Here is a 20604-nt window from a genome sequence, read left to right on the forward strand (position 1 = left end):
TGAGCCTACCAGTTTGGTCACTTTTGTCCTAAGGGTGTATACCAACTATGGAAGAGATGAATAAGAAGCTGAGCAGAGTTTGTTAATACCCTCATCTGGATGGAAGACAAAAACTGGATAATAGGGCTAATCAAGGAATGGGGGTGGGGATTGGGGGGGGGCTAGTAAATGTCCCAAAGACTAAGCTGTAAGAGTATAGAGATTGAGATTTAGCTTAGTCATAAAATATCTTAATCCTTGATACTATTATCAAAGTGAACTTGCATTGCTAGTAGTTCTAGACACTCCTCAGATAAGTATAAATCCACTTTAGAATTCAAAAGCCGTATGAGTCCTCTGCAGAATTAATGAAAAAAAAAATCTAGGTCTATCAAGGTAAACTGATGAAAATGAAAGAGAAAATCTTAAAAAAGAACAAGAATTATTGAGATTATCTTCAAAAGAGCAATAATTCAACTGGAAGCTGACTTAGTAAATAAATAATGGCATCCAAAACACACTGGAATGATTTACAGAGTTCTGAAAAATAAACATTGCCAATCTGAAATTCTTCATCCAACAAAATACCCTTCAAGTATGACGGAGCATGCATTAGTTTCAATTACTACATAACAACTTACCACAAATTTAATGGCTTAAAACAACACCATTTATTATATCCCAGTTTCTATAGGTCAGAAATCTGGGTATAGCTTAACTAAAAGAACATTAAATGGAACAATAATAATAATGAAATCAATCCAAAAGAAGGCAGGAAAGAGAGAAAAGAAACAGGTATGACATATAAAAACTGGACACTAATATAGTATATTTAAACTCAAATATATTGGTACTCACCTTAAATATAAATTCCCCAAAGAAAAAAATAATTTTCAGACAAGATTTTTTTTTAATTTTTTTTAAAGATTTTATTTATTTATTCATGACAGACAGGGAGAGAGAGAGAGGCAGAGGCAGAGGGAGAAGCAGGCTCCCCACTGAGCAGGGAACCCGATGCAGGACTCGATCCCAGGACCTCGGGATCATGACCTGAGCCAAAGGCAGATGCTTAACATCTGAGCCACCTGGGTGCCCTTTTTTTTTTTTTTAATTTTAAGTAAGCTCCACAATGAACATGGAACCTGAACTCATGACCCCAAGGTCAAGAGTCACATGCTCTACCAACTAAGCCAACCAGCTGCCCCTCAGACTGGATTTTAAAAATAAAACACAACAACTGTAGGCTTCCAATAGTAGGTAGATCTTAATTATAAACATATAGAAAAGTTAAAAGATGGGGGAACCTGGGTGATGCAGTCAGTTAAGTGTCTTCCTTCATGATCTCAGGGTCCTGGGATTGAGCCCTGAGTTGGGCGCTCTGCTCACTGTGGAATCTGCTTCTCCCTGTCCCTCCCCCTCTGTGCTTTATCTCTCTCAAATAAATAAATAAAATCTTTTTAAAAAGTTAAAAGATGGGCAAAATAACATACAAACACTTTTGTAGCTAAATTGATATTAGACAAAATGATTTTAAGGCAAAAGTGTTACTAGAGTTAAAAAGGGATACTTCATAATGATGAAACCATCAATATGCCACAAAGATATAGCAGTATGCACTTTTAAAACCTTTCCACAAAATATTCCAGGCCCAGCAGACTTCAGCAGTGAATATTACCAAATAGTTAAGAAGAAGTAACACTGATATCACACAACTTCATTCATATATTTCAAAAAGTGGAAATATTTCCTAACTCATTCTGTGAGGCAGCATAACCCTGATACTAAAACTCTGCAAGGATGTCATGAGAAAGGAAAATTTCAAGACAACTACACTAATCAACACAGAGGCAAAAATTCTGGGCAAAACATTAACAAAGTCCAAAAATATAATAGAAAGGATAATCTATCCCTGGGAGCGCCTGTGTGGCTCAGTCAGTTAAGCACCTGCCTTCCGCTCAGGTCATGATCCCGGGGTCCTGAGATGGAGCCCTCCATCAGGCTCCCTGCTCAGCAGGGAGTCTGCTTTTCCCTTCTCTCTCTGCCCCTCCCCCCTGCCACTTGTGCTCTCTCTCTCTCAAATAGATAAATAAAATCTTAAAAAAAAAAGAGGATAATCCATCCTGAACAAGTTATATTTAGCTGAGAATGTAAGATTCCTTTAAATTCAAAGATTAAGCAACATAATTCATCATAATAATAGAATAAAAGGGAAAAATCATAAGATCATCTAAACAGGTGAAGATAAAGGCATTTGATAAACTTTAGCATTTATTCCTGATTAAAAAAAAAACCTTTTTAATACTGCTACACTGAGAAATAGTTTGGCAATTTCTTATAAAGCTAGACCTAGAGGCCCCAGATGATCCAGCAATTGCACTCATGGACATTTATCCCAGAGAAATGAAAACTTACATTCACACAAAAATCTATACATACATGTTCATAGCAGCTTTATTCATGATAATCAAAAACTGAAACAATCCAGAGGCCCTTCAATGTGTAAATGTTAAACAAAATGTGATGTATCTGTACTATGGAATACTACTCAGCAACAAAAAAGGATGAGCTACAGTATTTATATATGAAACAACTTGGATGAATCTCCAAGGAATTTGGGGAAAAAAATCTACAAATTATCTCAAAATAAAAAATACAATTAAAAAATAACTCCTAACCAACTGGTAATAGATAAATTTCCAAATCTAATCAAAAGCTGTTCTAAAAAGACATACAACAAACATCATACTTCTTGGAGAAATATTGAAACTTTTCTTTAATATAAAGAACAAAATAAATACCTGCTCTCCTGGGGCCCCTGGGTGGCTCAGTTGGTTAAGCGACTGCCTTCGGCTCAGGTCATGATCCTGGAGTCCTGGGATCGAGCCCCACATCAGGCTCCCTGCTCAGCGGGGAGTCTGCTTCTCCCTCTGACCCAACCCCCTCTCATGTGCTCTCTCTCTCTCTCTCTCATTCTCTCTGTCTCAAATAAATAAATAAAATCTTTAAAAAAAAAAATACCTGCTCTCCTCACTTTTATTCACCACTGTATTAGAGGTTCTAGCTTTGGAATAAAGCAAAACACAAAATAAAAGTTGTAAGGACAGGAAAAGAAAACTGTCATTATTTACAGATCATACGTTTGTATATGTAAATTCCAAAAGAATCTACAGATAAATTTTAATATTAATAAGTGTATTAGCAAAGATACTGGAATAATCAATATATAAAAACTGTATATATAGTATACAAAAATAAATTGTATACATTAGCAAAAAAAAAGAAAAAATTTAAAGTATATTGTTTGCAATAAAATAAGATTAAATGCTTAAGAATAAATCTAACAAAAGTTGTACAAGTCCTCTGCATAGAAAACTACAAGCATTATTAAAAAAAATTAAGGAAGATCAAATAAATGACAAAATGCCATTAATGGGTTTTTCAAAATCAGTATTATGAAGACATCAACTTCCTGAATTGATCTATGGAACAAGTGCCATACCAATCAAAATCCCAGTAAGTTTTTGTTACTATTGCTGTCGAAATTGACAAGGTGATTATATAATTTATATTGAGATATAAAGAAGTAAGGAGAGCCAAGTCACTGTTAAAGAACACCATGGGAAACTTTGCCTTACTGAGAATTATTTAGAGGAATTATTAAATTATTTTTAAAATATTAAAAAGCTACATAGGTTAAAGGAGTGCAGTACTTGCACAAAAATGGACAAAAAGCCCACTGGCACAAAATTAAAAATGGAGAAATAGATAATGCTTGGATGGACACACAATTATGACAAAAGTAGAGCTGTTTTACCCAGAACAGTGGGTAAAAGATGTCTTTTCCATAAATAGTGCTGGGTCCATACATTAGTGCTATAATAGCTGTCATAACAGATAACCACAGACTTATCTTAAAACAACACAACTTTATCTTATGGTTCTTTATATCAGCAATCCAACACGAGCCGCAATGAGATAAGTCAAAGTATTGGAAGGGCTGCGTTATTCTCTGGAGACTCTAAGAAAATCCATTCCCTTGCCATGCTCAGGTTCTAGAAGCTTCTAGTGTTCCCAACTCATTGTTCCACATTGACTCATGGCCCCCTTGCTTCATTTTCAAAGCCAGTGATGTTGCATCACAGGATTATGTATCAAATATTATATTTTGTTTACTATATTTTCATTTTCTTTAATGTAAGAGTCCATAAGTATAACTAAATGTGTTTGTTTGTCCTCTTGAAACTTGAGGGCATTCACGATCTCCCCCTGAAATGAAAAGAGTTTACATAAGGGGTCTCTGGTATGGAAACTAAAGGAGGAGAGAGCCGGATCATTTTTAGGAGATACAGTTAGTAAAAAGATGTCCACATCCCAAACCAAAGACCCTTGATGGTAATATGGTAAAAGGGAGTTAAGGAGAGTAGGGAATCAAGGTTAATAATCAGCTAACTTTACGATAGGGAGATTATCTTGCATTAGCGGGATGGGCCCTAAGTAATTACAAGCGTACTTAAACCTAGAGGATGGACAAAAATAAAATGTGTCAAAGTGATGTGATGTGGGATAGAGTCAACAGAACATTATTCCCCCCAAAAAATGTTGGGGGGAATGTGTTGATTCATTTTCCATTAGCGTCAAATTTATTGAGTTTATTTGTACAAATACCCATGATTTATTTTTATATGTGTACCACTATACTGGGTTCTGAATATGAAATGAAACAATTCAGAAAGTAAAGACATGCTTCCTAAAGAGTGAGCCCCAGGTGCTCTAGGAGCATAGATAATGTGCACCCTACAGAGGCATGATTATGGATGTGTTGGTGTTTGAAATATATGAATTACATGGTGACTAAGCTCATGCCAAGTCTGTAATAAGAATTTATATGAGATAGAGCTAATTGAGAATAATTAGCTAAAATTAAAATGATAATGGTAGTGTTAATCTTGATTTTTTTTCCTGAGATACAGAATGTATCCTCTTTTCCATTAAGATGGTCACTTCCCACTTATGTTACCATAGACAAAAAATGCCTTTTTTTCCAAGCTGGTATTGGACTCAGCCAACACTCTTCTACTTCTCTTCCACTCCTTCTGGATCTCAGGCCTAAGGTCACTGACCTGACCACCTGCTAGTTGGCCCTCATCCATAGAGTGATGCTCTTCACAATACTGTTCTTAGTGTCTTCACCAAGAACTTTGGAGTCACTGAATTGTCAGAATGACTTCAAATGTAAGGTGTTTTTCGACATGAACAACATGTTAAGGGGCCTCTCCATCTGCAACACCTGCTTTTGTGCATCCTCCAGGCCATGGTCATTAGCCCCAGCATCTCCTGGTTGGAGAGGTTTAAACAGAAATCCACACATTACCTCTTCCATTCCTTCTCCTTATGGGTCCCCAGTTTGTCTTTCAGTAGTAGCCTCATGCGCTACACCATGGCTTCTAATGTGACCAAGACCAATCTGCTAAATATCAATAAATACTTCTCGCTTTCCTCCATAAACTACATCATCTGGAGTCCGTTTTTCATACCATCACACTTTAGAGATGCCTCCTCTGCAGGAATCATGCTTCTTGCAAGTGCATACATGGTGGTGATTCTCTTGTCCAGGTATCACAGGCAGCCCTAGCACCTTCACAATATCAGCCTCTTCTTACAAACCACCTCAGAAAAAAGGGCCACCCAGACCATCTTGCTGCAGGTGCATTTCTTCGTGGTCATGTGCTGGGTGGATTGCATCACCTCATCCTCTTCAGCCCTATTATGGGCATATGACCCAGTCATCCTGGGTGTCCAGACTTTTGTGGACAATTTCTTTTTAAAAAATTTTTTAAAGATTTTATTTATTTGAGAGGGAGAGAGACAGAGCATAAGTGGGGGGAGGGGCAGAAGGCAAGGGAGAGGGAGAAGCAGACTCCCCGTTCAGCAGGGACCCTGACTCAGGGTTTGATCCCAGGACCCCAGAATCAAGACCCAACCCAAAGGCAGACGCTTAACTGACTGAGCCACCCAGGTACCCTAAATATCTATGCTACTGTCAGTCCTCTGGTATTAATCAGAGGTAATATAAGGACAATAAAGATGATGAAAAATATGCAACAGAAGTATCATATATTTTTAATAAATTATTAAAGAAAATAATTCTCTTAAATACAGATTCATCTATCATCACTTAAATTATTTACACAGCAGAGAACTTGATCTTTGATTTAATTAAATTGTATGGAATTAAGGGTACCCAGGTGGCACAGTCAGTTAAGCATCTGACTCTTGGTTTAGGCTCAGGTCATGATCTCAGGGTCATGAGATCAACACAGCCTGGGGCTCCCTGCCCAGCTTGGAATGTGCTTAAGACTCTCTCCCCATCTGTCCTTCCTCTCATTTGCATGCTCTCTCTCTCTCTCAACTAAATAAATCTTTTGAAAAAACCTATGGAATTATGCTCTTATTATATCTAAATACTTTTTTTAAAATTTATTTATTTATTTGAAAGAGAGAGCATATGGGGGTGGGGAATGCAGAGAGAGAGAGAGAGAAGGAGAGAGAAAGCCAAGGCGGGGACAACACAGGGCTCTATCGCACAACCCTGAGATCATAACCTGAGCCAAAACCAAGAGTCAGATGTTTAACTGACTGTGCCACCCAGGTGCCCCTATACCTAAATACTTTGGAAAGCAATGCTACTGAGAACTTGCTAGATTCTTTAGATAATTCCATCATGATTTGGAAGTCCTATACATTTATGTTTCTTATCTTTCATTTTGATTCTCAGAACTTCATGTATGAAAACTTTTCTAACTTCTTGAGGTGTACTTTTAAGAAGTTTTTATTGGTAATGAAATGCCTTGGATACCTTGCTGCAAATCAACTGACCATATGTATATAGATTTATTTCTACACTCTCTGTTCTTTATCGATCTATATGTACACCTTTATGCCAACACCACACTGTTTTTGATTACTTGAGCTTTAAAGTAGGTCTTGAAATCAGGTTGCTTTCCTCTGCAGCATTGTTTTGACTATGCTAGGTCATTTGCCTTTCTATATAAATGTTTCATTTATTATTTATTTGTTTATTACCTTTGACCCCTTCATCCATTTCTCCCACCCCACCATCTCCTAACTCTGGCAACCACCAATCTGTTTTCTTTATCTATGAGCTTGATTTTTAAGATTCCACATATAAAAGAGATCACACAGTATTTGTCTTTTGCTGACATTTTTTCACTTAGCACAATGCCCTTGAGTTTCATTCATATCATCACAAATAACAAAATTTCCTTTTTTTATGACTGAACAATATTTCAATGTATGTATACACCACAATTTCTTTATTCATCATCCACTGATGGACTCTTATTTTGTTTCCATATATTGACTGTTACAAATAGTGCTGTAATAAACATAAAGGGTGCATGAATCTTTTCAAACTAGTGTTTTCATTTTCTTCGAGTAAATGCCCAGAAGTGGAATTGCTGAGAGCTCTATTTTTAAGTTTTTGAGGAACCTCTATGCTCTTCTCCATAGTGATTGCACCAATTTACATTAACATCAACAGTGCACAAGGGTTCCATTTTCTCCACATCCTTACCAACATTTGTTAACTTCCTGTGTCTTTGATAATTGCCATTCTAACAGGTGTAAGGTAATATCTCATTGTCATTTTGAGTTGCATTTCTCTGATGATTAGTGATGTTGAACATCTTTTCATGTATCTGTTACAATCTGTATGTCTTCTTTAGAAAACTATTCAGATCATCTGACAATTTTTTAATCAATTTTTCTTTTGCCGTTGAGTTGTATGTGTTCTTTATATATTTTGAATATTAACCCCTTATCAGATATATGATTTGCAAATATTTTCTCACATTTGGTAGGCTGCCTTTTTATTTTGCTGATGGTTTCCCTTGCTATGCAGAAGCTCTTTAGTTAATGTAGTTCTATTTGTCTTTTTTTGCTTTTGTTGCTGTTAATTTTGGTGTCAGATTTAAAAAATCATCACTGGGGCCTCTAAGTGACTCAGTTGGTTAAGGTCCAACTCTTGATTTCAGCTCAGGTCATGATCTCAGGGTTGTAAGATTGAGCCCCTTATTGGGTGCTGGGCATGGAGGCTGCTTAAGATTCTCTCTCTTCCTCTCCTTCTGCTCCTCCCCTGTTTCTCCCTCTCTTTAAAAAAAAAAAATCATCACCAAGACTAGTGTCAAGGAGCTTACTGCCTATTTTCTTCTAGGTTTCAGGTCTGATGTTCAAGTCTCTAATCCATTTTGAGTTAATTTTTGTGTATGGTGTCAGATGGTGGTCCAGCCTTATTCTTTTTCACATGGCTGTCTAGTTTTCCCCACACTATTTATTGAACTGTCCTTTTCCCATTGTATATTCTTGGCTCCTCTGTTATAAATTAATTGACCATATACGTATTTCTGGGCTCTGGGTTTATAAGTCTTATTCTTACACTAATAAATCAGAAAAAGAAAGCATTTATTTTAATACAATGGGATGAATAGCACGTTAGAAAAAGCCTGGATTTTGGGGGGCTGCTTGGGTGGCTCAGTTGTTAAGTGTCTAACTTCAGCTCAGGTCATGATCCCAGGGTCCTGGGATCAAGCCCCACATCGGGCTCCCTCATCAGGGGGAAGCCTGCTTCTCCCTCTCCCACTTCCCTGGCTTGTGTTCCCTTTCTCCTGTCTCTCTCTCTGTCAAATAAATAAATAAAATCTTTAAAAAAAAAAAAAAGAAAGAAAAAGCCTGGATTTTGGGAGCCAGAGATGAGTTCAAACCCAGACTCTGCCCCTAATTAGCTGTGTGACTGTAGGCGGGTTACTTGTTCTCTCTTAGACTTTGTTTTTCACTTTCATAAGAAGGAATAAAACACCTTCTTTGTTGTGAAGAATTTTTATCCATCAATTTCATCAATATTTAAGCACTTATAAATCTTATTATAATATAATACAAATATTGAAATAAATAAAACATTAGACAAAAAGCTCCTCAAGTCCTTGATTATCTTTATTACCATGCAGCACTGACCAGCTAGCTACTTCTGGTAGGTGCTAAGTATGTGTTGGATGGGTGGACCCTGAGAACATGAGTCAGTACCTAATAACAGCAGGACTGCTTATCTTCTGTGATCTGGTTCCTAGAACCACTTGTTGAAGGGCTCACCTCCAGTATCCTTCACTGTGGCAAAAAGAAGGTCTGGCTGGAACCAGTGAGACAAACGAAATCGCCAATACCAACTCCTATCAGTGGATCTGAAAGCTAATCAAAGATGGGCTGATCATTCAGAAGCCTATGACTGTCCATTCCCACACCCAGTGTTGAAGAAACACCTTGCCCTGCTGTAAAGCCAGGTATAATGGGCACAAGTATGCAAAGGGTACTGTCAAATGCCTGAGAAGGTAACCTGGATAAGAATTCAGAGCTGGATCCTCAGAAGATATGGTGAATTTAAGAAGACTGACCACTGCATGTATCACAGCCTATACATGAATATAAATGGGAATGCGTTTAAAAACAAGCTGATTCTTATGGAACACATCCATAAGCTGAAGGCTGACAGGGGCAGCAAGAAGGTGCGGGCTGACCTGGCTGAGACCAACAGGTCTAAGATCAAGGAAGCACATAAGTGCTGGGAGGGACAGCTCCAGGCCAAGAAAGAGAATAAGACTGAGACCAAGAACTAAAGCTCCCCCTCTTTTGTCTGTACATAGTGGCCTCGGGACTTGTATAGCTATCATTATTCAATAACATTAGCCTTTATCTGCCTGAGGGGGAAAAAGTGAATTGCATTTGTTTTTCTGCCAACTCTGTGGTCACGGTGAGCATTCAACCAATTAAAAATCTAAGTCTTTTTTCACATGAACTGCTGTTCAATAAGCTCTCCCTCTTCCTGTTTATGGATTATTGAATTACTGAACTGAAACACAGGATTTTTTTTTTCATCTTTAATTACATTTTATCATATTAACTTTAGCCAATTTAATTTTAGCTGTTTGGTTCTGTTGGCCATTAATCTGTCATTATGCATGTTAATCATGCCTTCCAGACTTATGATGTGTAAATTTGATTAACGTGTAAAACTCTATTCATTCAACACAACAGGCCACTGCCCCAGAGGATCAGCAAGAGCATCCAGCTAAGACCAAGTTTACCAATCATAGAGAACTGCAAAACTCCAGCTCTAAGGGAAAATAGTATATAGAATACATGGTTTTTTCTGCATGATTCTTTAGTCTTTCAATTTTAATTTTTTCCCTTTCCTTTTCCAACCAATTTCTTATTTTATCAACTCATTTTTCAAATCATTTTTAATTTTCATTTTTACAGTTACATTCTATCTTTCATTGTATTTAATTTTATTTTTGAATATATGTATATATGTTTTTCTTTCTTTACAATTTTGGGATGCAGTTTCTTCTGACAAACCAATGAAAATACACTCAAGATATAGTGTTTTGCTCTGTTCTGTTCACCTGTCTGTTTATATTCCTTCTTTTTTGTTGTTGTTTTCTTTTTTTTCTCTTTTAGTCTTCATTTTTACAGTTACATTCTATCTTTTCATTGTATTTAATTTTATTTTTGTACATATATAAATTTTTCTTTCTTTACAGTTTTGGGATCTAGTTTTCTAACAAACAGAACAAAATACACACAGAATCCAGTGTATCGCTCTATTCTGTTCACCTGTTGGATTAGATTCTTTTTTCTTTAATTTTTATTATTTTTTTTTTTAGTTTCAGGTCTCTTCTGATTTGCTTAGAGTATATTTCTCTGGGGTCATTGTTGCCATTTTAGTATTTTGTTCTCTTGTTCATCTATTCTCTGGACAGAATAACAAGGTGGAAAAACTCACCTCAAAAAAGAGAACAACAGGCAGTACTGACTGCCAGGGACCTGATCAGTATGGGTATAAGTAAGATGTCAGAACTAGAGCTCAGAATAACAATTATAAAGATATTAGCTGGGCTTGAAAAAAAGCATAGACGACACTAGAGAATCTCTTTCTGGACAAATAAAGGAAATAAAATCTAATCCGGTTGAAATAAAAAAGGCTACTAATGAGATGCAATAAAAAATGGAGACTCTAACTGCTGGGATAAATGAGGCAGAAAAGAGAATTAGTGATATAGAAGATGAAGGATGGAGAATAAAGAAGCTGAGAAAAAGAGAGATAAACAATTACTGTATCACGAGGGGAGAATTCAAGAGATAAATGATATCATAAAGTGAAACAATATTAGAATAATTGGGATCCCAGAAGAAGAAGAAAGAGAGAGAGAGAGAGAGAGAGAGGAACAGAAGGTATATTGGAGCATATTATAGCAGAGAAATTCCCCAATCTGGGGAAGGAAACAAGCATTACAGTCCAGAAGGCACAGAGAACCCCCCTCAAAATCAATAAAAATGGTCAACACCAAGACATATAATAGTGACACTTGGCAAATCTCAGAGACAAAGAGAAAACCCTAAAAGCAGCTTGGGACAGGAGGTCCATACTCTACAAGGGTAGAAAGATTAGACTGGCAGCAGACATAACCACAGAGACTTGGCAAGAGAGAAGAGACTGGCATGATATAGTCAGGGTGCTAAATGAGAAAAATATGCAGCCAAGAATACTTTATCCAGCAAGGCTGTCATTCAAAACAGAAGAGATAAAAAGCTTCCAGGACAAACAAAAACTAAAAGAATTTGTGATTACTAAAGCAGTCCTACAAGAAATATTAAAGGGATCCTTTAAGCAAAGAGGGAACCCAAAAGTAACTCAGACCAGAAAGGAACAGAGACAATATACACAAACAGAGACTTTACAGGTAATGCAATGGCACTAAATTCATCTCTTCCAATAGTTACTCTGAATGTAAATGGGTTAAATGCCACAATCAAAAAACACAGGATATCAGATTGGATAAAAAAGCAGGACCCATTGATACACTGTCTGCAAGAGACTTATTTTAGACCCAAAGACACCTCCAGACTGAAAGTGAGGGGGTGAAATACCATTTATCATGCTAGTGGACATTAAAAGAAAGCTGGGGTGGCAAACCTTATATCACACAAATTAGATTTTTAAACCAAACACTGTAATAAGAGATGAGGAAGGACACTATATCATAATTAAAGGATCTACCCAACAATAAGATCTAGCAATTGTAAATATTTATGTCCCTAACATGGGAGCAGCCAATTATATAAGCCAATTAACAAATTTAAAGAAACACATCAATAATAATACAATAATATTAGAGGACTTTAACACCCCCTCACTGCAATGGACAAATCATCTATGCAGAAGATCAACAAGGAAACAAAGGCTTTGAATGGCACACTGGACCAGATGGATTTCACAGATATATTCAGAGCCTTCCATCCTAAAGCAATGGACTACACATTCTTCTCGAGTGCGCATGGAACATTCTCCAGAATAGATCACATCCTGGGTCACAAATCAGGTCTCAACCAGTACCATAAGACTGGGGTCATTCCCTGCATATTTTCAAACCACAATGATTTGAAACTGCAAGTCAATCACGAGAGGAAATTTGGTAAGAACTCAAATACATGGAGGCTAAAGAGCACCCTACTAAAGAATGAATGGGTCAACCAGGAAATTAAAGAAGAATTTAAAAATTCAGGGAAGCAGATTAAAATGAACATACAACTGTCCAAAACCTTTGGGATGCAGCAAAGGTAGTCCTAAGAGGGAAGTATATAGCAATACAAGCCTTTGCCAAGAAACAAGGTTTCAAATATATAACCTAACCTTATACCTACAGGAGCTGGAGAAAAAACAGCAAATAAAGTCTAAACTAAGCAGGAGAAGAAAATTAATAAAGATTAGAGCAGAAATCCATGAAATAGAAACCAAAAGAACAGTAGAACAAGTGAATGAAACTAGGAGCTGGTTCTCTGAAAGAATTAATAAGATCGACAAACCCCTGGCCAGCTTATCAAAGAAAAGAGAAAGGACCCAAATAAATAAAATCATGAATGAAAGAGGAGAGATCACAACCAACACCACAGAAATACAAACAATTATAAGAACCTATTATAAGCAACTATATGCTGACAAATTAGGCAATCTGGAAGAAATGGATGCATTCCCAAAGATGTATAAACTACCAAAACTGAAAGAGGAAGAAATAGAAAACCTGAACAGACCCATAACCAGCAAGGAAATTGAAGCGGTAATCAAAAATCACCCAACAAACAAGAGTCCAGAGCTGGATGGCTTCCCAGGGGAATTCTACCAAACATTTAAAGAAGAATTAATACCTATTCTTCTGAAGCAGTTTCAAAAAATAAAAATGGAAGGAAAACTTCCAAACTCTTTCTATGAGGCCAGCATTACTTTGATCCCAAAACCAGACAAAGACCCCACCAAAAAGGAGAATTACAGACCAAAATCCCTGATGAACATGAATGCCAAAATTCTCACCAAGATACTAGCCAATAGGATCCAACAATACATTAAAGGATTATTCACCATGACCCAGTGGGATTTACTCCTGGGCTTCAAGGGTGGTTTAACATCTGCAGATAAATCAGTGTGATACATTACATAATAAAAGAAAGGAAAAGAACCATCAGATCCTCTCAATAGATGCAGAAAAAGCATTTGACAAAGTACAGCATCCTTTCTTGATTAAAACTCTTCACAATGTAGGGACAGGGGAACATAGCTCAATATCATAAAAGCCATATATGAAAAGCCCACAGAGAATATCATTATCAATGTGGAAAAACTGAGAGCTTTCCCCCTAAGGTCAGGAACATGGCAGGGTGTCCACCATCACCACTGCTATTCAAAATAGTACTAGAAGTCCTAGTCTCAGCTATCAAACAAGAAATAGAAGGCATCCAAATTGGCAAAGAAGAAATCAAACTCTCACTCTTCGTAGATAACATGATACCCTATGTGGATAACCCAACAGACTCCACCCCAAAACTTCTAGAACTCATACAGGAATTCAGCAAAGTGGCAGGATATAAAATCAATGCACAGAAATCAGTTGCATTTCTACAACAATGAGACAGAAGAAAGAGAAATTGAGGAGTCGATCCCATGTACAATTGCACCAAAAACCATAAGATACCTAGGAATAAATCTAACCAAAGAGGTGAAGGATCTGTATTCTAGAAACTACAGAACACTTATGAAAGAAATTGAAGAAGACACAAAGAAATGGAAAAACATTCCCTGCTGATGGGTTGGAAGAACAAATATTGTTAAAATGTCTATGCTACCTAGAGCAATCTATACATTCAATGCAATCCCTATCAAAATACCATTGACTTTTTTCACAGAGCTGGAACAAATAATCCTAAACTTTGTATGGAACCAGAAAAGACCTCAAATAGCGAAAGGAATGTTGAAAAAGAAAACCAGAGCTGGTGGCATCACAATTCTGAACTTCAAGCTCTATTACAAAGCTGTAATCATTAAGACAGTACGGTACTGGCACAAAAACAGATATACAGATCAAGGGAACAGAAGAAAGAACCCAGAAATGAACCCTCAACTCCATGGCCAACTAATCTTCGACAAAGCAGGAAAGACTATCCAATGGAAAAAAGACAGTCTCTTCAACAAATGGTGTTGGGAAAATTAGACAGCCACAGCAAAAGAATGAAACTGGACCATTTCCTTACACCATATGAAAAATAGACTCAAAATGGATGAAAGCCCTAAATGTGAGACAGGAATCCATCAAAATCCTAGAGAACACAGGCAGCAAGCCCTGTAACCTCAGCCACAGCAACTTCTTGCTAGAAACATTTCCAAAGCAAGGGAAACAAAGGCAAAAATGAACTATCGGGAATTTATCAAGATAAAAAGCTTAAAGGGGAGCCTGGGTGGCTCAGTTGGTTAAGCGTCTGCCTTCGGTTCAGGTCATGGTCCCAGGGTCCTGGCATCGAGCCTCACGTTGGGCTCCCTGCTCAGCGTGTTCTCCCTCTGCCAATCCCCCTGCTTGTGTTCCCTCTCTCACTGTGTTTCTCTCTGTCAAAAAAATAAAATCTTAAAAAAAAATAAATAAAAAGCTTTTGCACAGCAAAGGAAACAGTCGAGAAAACCAGAAGACAACCGACAGAACAGGAGAAGATATTTGCAAATGACATACCAGATGAAGGGCTAGTATCCAAAATCTCTATAAAGAACTTATCAAACTCAACACCCAAAGAATAAGTAATCCAATCAAGAAATGGGCAGAAGACATGAACAGACATTTCTCCAAAGAAGACATCCAAATAGCCAACAGACACATGAAAAAATGCTCCACAACCCTGAGCATCAGGGAAAGCCACAATGAGATACCACCGCATACCAGTCAGAATGGCTAAAATTAACAAGTCAGGAAACGACAGATGTTGAAAAGGATGTGAAGGAAGAGGGACCCTCTTACACTGTTGGTGGGAATGCAAGCTGGTGCAGCCACTCTGGAAAACAGTATGGAGGTTCCTCAAAAAGTTGAAAATAGAATTACCCTATGATCCAGCAATTGCACTACTGGGTGTTTACCCCAAGGATACATATATCGTGATATGAAGGGCAACTTGCACCCCAATGTTTATAGCAGCAATGTCCACAGTGGCTAAACTATAGAAACAGCCCAGATTTCCATTGACAGATGAATGGATAAAGAAGATGTGGTGTACAATGGAATAGTACTCAGCCATGAAAAAAATGAAATCTTGCCATTTGCAATGACGTGGATGGAACTAGAGAGTATTCTGCTAAGGTAAATAAGTCAATCAGAGAAAGACAATTATCATATGATCTCACGCATATGTGGAATTTAAGAAACAAAACAGAGGATCACAGGGGAAGAGAGGAAAAAATAAAACAAGGGGAAATCAGAGAATCGGAGAGGGAGACAAAATATAAGAGACTCTTAATCACAGGAAACAAACTGATAATTCAAAAGTCAATTCCTTTCATTACCAAAATTTAGTAGTGGTGTTATGGATCAAATTAGGTTTAAAAGTACATATCAGGACCATGGCATTACCCATGGGCTTTTACTTTCTACATTATATATTACTGAAATTTTGGAATACTTTGTAATGATCACACACTTCATTTATAATTAGAAAACAAATAATATATTCATAACTATGTATGTGAAGTTTCCATTATAGAAAAGCATTATGTTAATTCCCTAGAAAGGTTTTATTAGGTTCTTTTTCAAAATGAAAAATATAAAGAGAGATTATAAAAGTTTGAAAAAACATGAAAATTAGAAAAAAGAAAAAATCACCAATAAAGCTCCCATACTCACCCACATGTTACTAATGGTGATGTGTTTCTTTTCTTTTTTCCTATATATTGGTGACGTTGTTCTTAAGTGATCAGATGATAATGTTTCTTAATCTTATTTAACCCATAAGAACAGGAACATTTTCTTCCTATGTATTCAGTTCCTTGTTCTGGCCTAGATGGAATGGTAGGTCATGGAATGTTTACATGAAAAGATCTTATAGATCATCTAAAAATATCCAAACTCTCATCTTACCTCCCAGGAAGTAAAAATCTTTAACTTCCAAATTTACTGTTTTGTAGATGGGGTCATATTAACAGTTACTAGTTCAGAATCTATAGCTGCTTTTCCCCACCTGGTCACACAGGTCAGAAAAGTTTCCCCAAATTCTTTCGGGAGTTCAGGTAATGTTTTACATAGACTCCGAGCACAACCAGTCAGCTCTCATTTCTTTCCTCTTCCCCAGCTGTAACCTTGGTAGGCCAGATCTTGCCAGCGGCCTGCTGCCTTCCCTGGCGGCTGCCATGAAGGATCTGCAAGTGCTGACAGGCCAAAGCGGTGTGTGGAAAAGCAGCTTGGAAGGCCCCCTTCTCCTCTCCCAGTAGAGGGCTCCCCAGCAGTGCCATTTGTGTGCCATGTCTTGGCACCCTTGCTCTCAAAATGGGTTTCATGGACCAACAGCATTTGGTGGACTTATCAGAAATGCAGAATCTCAGGCCCCTAAATCAGAATCTGCTTTTTAACAAGAACCCCAGGTGATTCGTATTCAAATAACAGTTTGAGAGGCACCTACTTAAAGCACCTCCCTGGGATTAAAGCATGAATTCAATTGGGGTAAAGGGCAATGTTGGGTCAGAGAACAAAAGTGACAAATAATAGGACTTTTGACAATGATGCCTTCCCTTTAATGACCTTATCTTTGTGACTGGGCCCAACTTGGAATGCTTGAGTACTTCTCTTAGAAGAGCTCCCCCTTAGGAGACGCCCTCCCTCCTCATTACCTTAGAGAGACAGATCTTTTATTTGGGGGGGGGTGGGAGGGATGGGGTGGCTGAGTGATGGACATTGGACAGGGTATGTGCTATGGTGAGCGCTGTGAATTGTGTAAGACTGTTGAATACAGACCTGTACCTCTGAAACAAGTGATACATTATATGTTAAAACAAACAAACAAAAAAAGATAGTAGGAAGGGAAAAATGAAGAGGGGGAAATCGGAGGAGGAGAGAGAGACTTTTGGTGACCTGTCCCTTCTTTTTCAATTCAACTAAACATGGCTAAGCCTCGAACTAAGAATCCACCAGACTGTAGGAAATTTTACACTGCTGCACATGTAAAATATATTTTTATTTAGTGAATGTTGATTTAGTACCTATCATTTACAAAATATTCCATGATGGGCTGTGGGAATACCAAAGTAAGTAAAACAGTTTCTGCCCTCAAAGGAGGCAAATAAGCTGTATGATGGGACAAGTAGGGACTTTTGGGGACAGTTTGAAGAAAGAGCCGAAAGGTTCCCAAATGAAGCAGTCTTACTGCAGTTTGGAGAAGCCGCTGTTATATCTTGCCCCTACAGCCTCTACGTGCATGTTCTCCAGGTGGAATGCCCTGCTTCCATTTCCATTTCTCTACATTCTTACCCACCCTCCAAGGCCAAGTTCAAATGCCAACTTATGAATAAAATCTGCCCCAATCCTCTCAGCTAAATATGCTTTTGACACTTTATAACTCCATCATATCCTGCCTTGAGACGAATTATGTGTGTTGAGGCCTTATGGGGTGGGGGATGTATCATTTGTAGGCAAAGAATGTAGTGTAGTCAGTCTTCTTGGATTCCCCAAAGGACCTAGCATGATGTGCCATAGTTTTTGAAGAAAGAAAAAAAAAATAGATGTAATGCAGCTACTCTATTAATGTGTCCCTATTCAGGAAGTGTATCAGCTTTCTCAAGTCATTGTCAGAGTGAACATGAGGGAGAATGCTGAACACTGCTGGGGTAATTAGGAGGATGAGGCACTTTCCCCTAATTTTCCTTTGGTCAGATTGGTTCTTTCACACAGAAACATCCTCATTGGTAGATTAGTAGCTATTAATCTCAGCTGAATGGAATTTCATCTAGTTGGCAGCTGGATAGAAGTGGGCTGGCTATGTTGCCTGTTAGTATTTAAGAAGTCTCCTACTTTAATGGATAGCGCTTTTTATGCCCGGTTTTCCCTAAAGCTGACATGGCATCCAAGGCTCAGAAACCTCTCTGTGAGGCGTGTAGGATTGCTGTTAATTATGTAGCATCTTATGAGCTGAACATCAGTGATGCTTATTTTACGATGGTTAGTATGAGTTCTTGAGGCATTGTGAGAGAGGTTCAACTTTGATTTGGGTGATGACATATCTTCTATATTCTTAGTAATGGTGGTTATGGCTGTTTTTGTTGTTTGATACTAGATGAGACAGTAACGTAGTGGCTAGGGTTTTGCTGTGTTGTGACGCAGTGATTCAGAGCTGCGATGGCAAACTATGGGAGATGATAAGGAGAATCACAGTTCTTTCCAGTGGTTTCCCAATGCTATATGGGCATCAACTATGTGGGAAGACTGAATAAACAATTTTTCACCCATATACTATTTTAGAGTTAATGTAGATGTATTAAGATTGATGAAATAGATCGATATTTAAAATGTCAATTTATACTGGACTTCTGCCAGGAGTCCACATGATTACTGGAAATAAGTATGAGCATGTCCGGTTCACAAATCTGACCCCTAAAAAGGCCATAATGGCCGAAAATTAGGCACCAGCATAACGAGACAGCCTGGGCAGTCTGGAAGTCAAAGGACAAACTAGGGAAAGAACAAAGGCCTCTTTCAGAAGACCACAGAAATAATGAAGTGAGCTTGTATAAAATTTCCAGTCTTGAAATTCAGCTTCTCTCACCTCCGTTCTGTTGCCATTCTCACCCCCTCTTCTAGACCTGTTACTATGATGAAGAGTCTGATGCACCTGTTTATGTCCCCTTTTTCCAAGACCAAGCAGAAGTGAAGAGAGCACATGCAAAGCAGTTCATAAAATACCTAAAAGAGCGTCAGAGTAAAATCTGCCTTCCGGTGACTAAGGTGACTGTATAACTATGATGATCTCCACGGGGCTTTTGCTGGGTCTAGAGAACTCAACGATTAGTTGCTACCTAACTTGTAAGGTTACTTGTTTTCTTTTCTTTTCTTTTTTAAGATTATTTATTTGAGAAAAGAGGTGGGGGGGAGAGAGAGAGAGAGAGAGAGAGAATGAGTAGGGGGAGAAGCAGAGGAGGAGGGAGAGAGAATCTGAAGCAGACTCTGTGCTGAGCGTGGAGCCTGACGTGAGGCTCAATCCCAGGACCCTGAGATCATGACCTGAGCTGAAACCAGGAGTTGGATGCTTAACTGACTGAGCCACCCAAGCGCCCCTGGTTACTTGTTTTCTTACATGGAATTACAGTCACTGACTTTGAGCGCAAGCATATACCTTCTTTGTAACTTCTTCATATTACTGTGAGTAAATCATAACCACTAAATGCTTGTTTGATTTTGTTTGTTTGGGTTTTCTTTCTTTTTTCAGTTTTTATTTATGTCAGTAATCTCTACAGCCAATGTGGGGTTCAAACTCACGGCCCCAAGATCAAGAGTGGCATGGTCTTCAGACTGAGTCAGGCAGGCGCCCCTTGTTTGTTTTTTTTTAATGGACCAGCAGCACCAGCATCACCTGGGAACTTAATAGAAATGCAAATTCATGGACCCAGTGGGACAAACTGATTCAGATTCTCTAGGGGGTGGGCCCCAAGGAGTGGTAGCTTAATAAGCTTGTCAGGTGATTCTAATGCTCTACGTAGTTTGAGACACTCTCTCCTAATGGCTTCTTCCTAAATGTGTTAGCATCTTATATTAGATCTTTAGTCTAATTCAGATACATTTCAGGTATTTAATATGGCTGAGTCTCCAATGCAGTAAAACAAAATCTTTTTCACTAGGACATACACTCCAAAGAAACAGTCTAAATCTTAATTGGGGGGTATTACATGTAGAAACATCCCTAGTTACCTGATGTGTTCTTTTAACTCCAGCTTTATAAAGAGAACTAAATGTCTGCTAGCAACAGAACTGAACCACCATCACAGAATTCCAAAGCTAATGTAATAGTGCATGTAACTGCTGGTGGTAACCAAGCTTTGTAACACATTAAAATTACCTAGTGAGCTTTTGGGAAATCTTGATATCAAGTTTGTACTCTGTATCAATTAGCCCAGAATTTCTGCAGTTGAAAGCCAGACATGAGTATTTAAGATGTCCTGCTGATTCCATTGTGCCACAATGTTTGGAAACTACTAGCCTATGTAAA

Source organism: Eumetopias jubatus, unplaced genomic scaffold, assembly GCF_037043125.1.
Source record: "Eumetopias jubatus isolate StellerSeaLion01/CBP00866 unplaced genomic scaffold, mEumJub1_p1.0 scaffold_1, whole genome shotgun sequence".
NCBI classification, from domain to species: domain Eukaryota; kingdom Metazoa; phylum Chordata; class Mammalia; order Carnivora; family Otariidae; genus Eumetopias; species Eumetopias jubatus.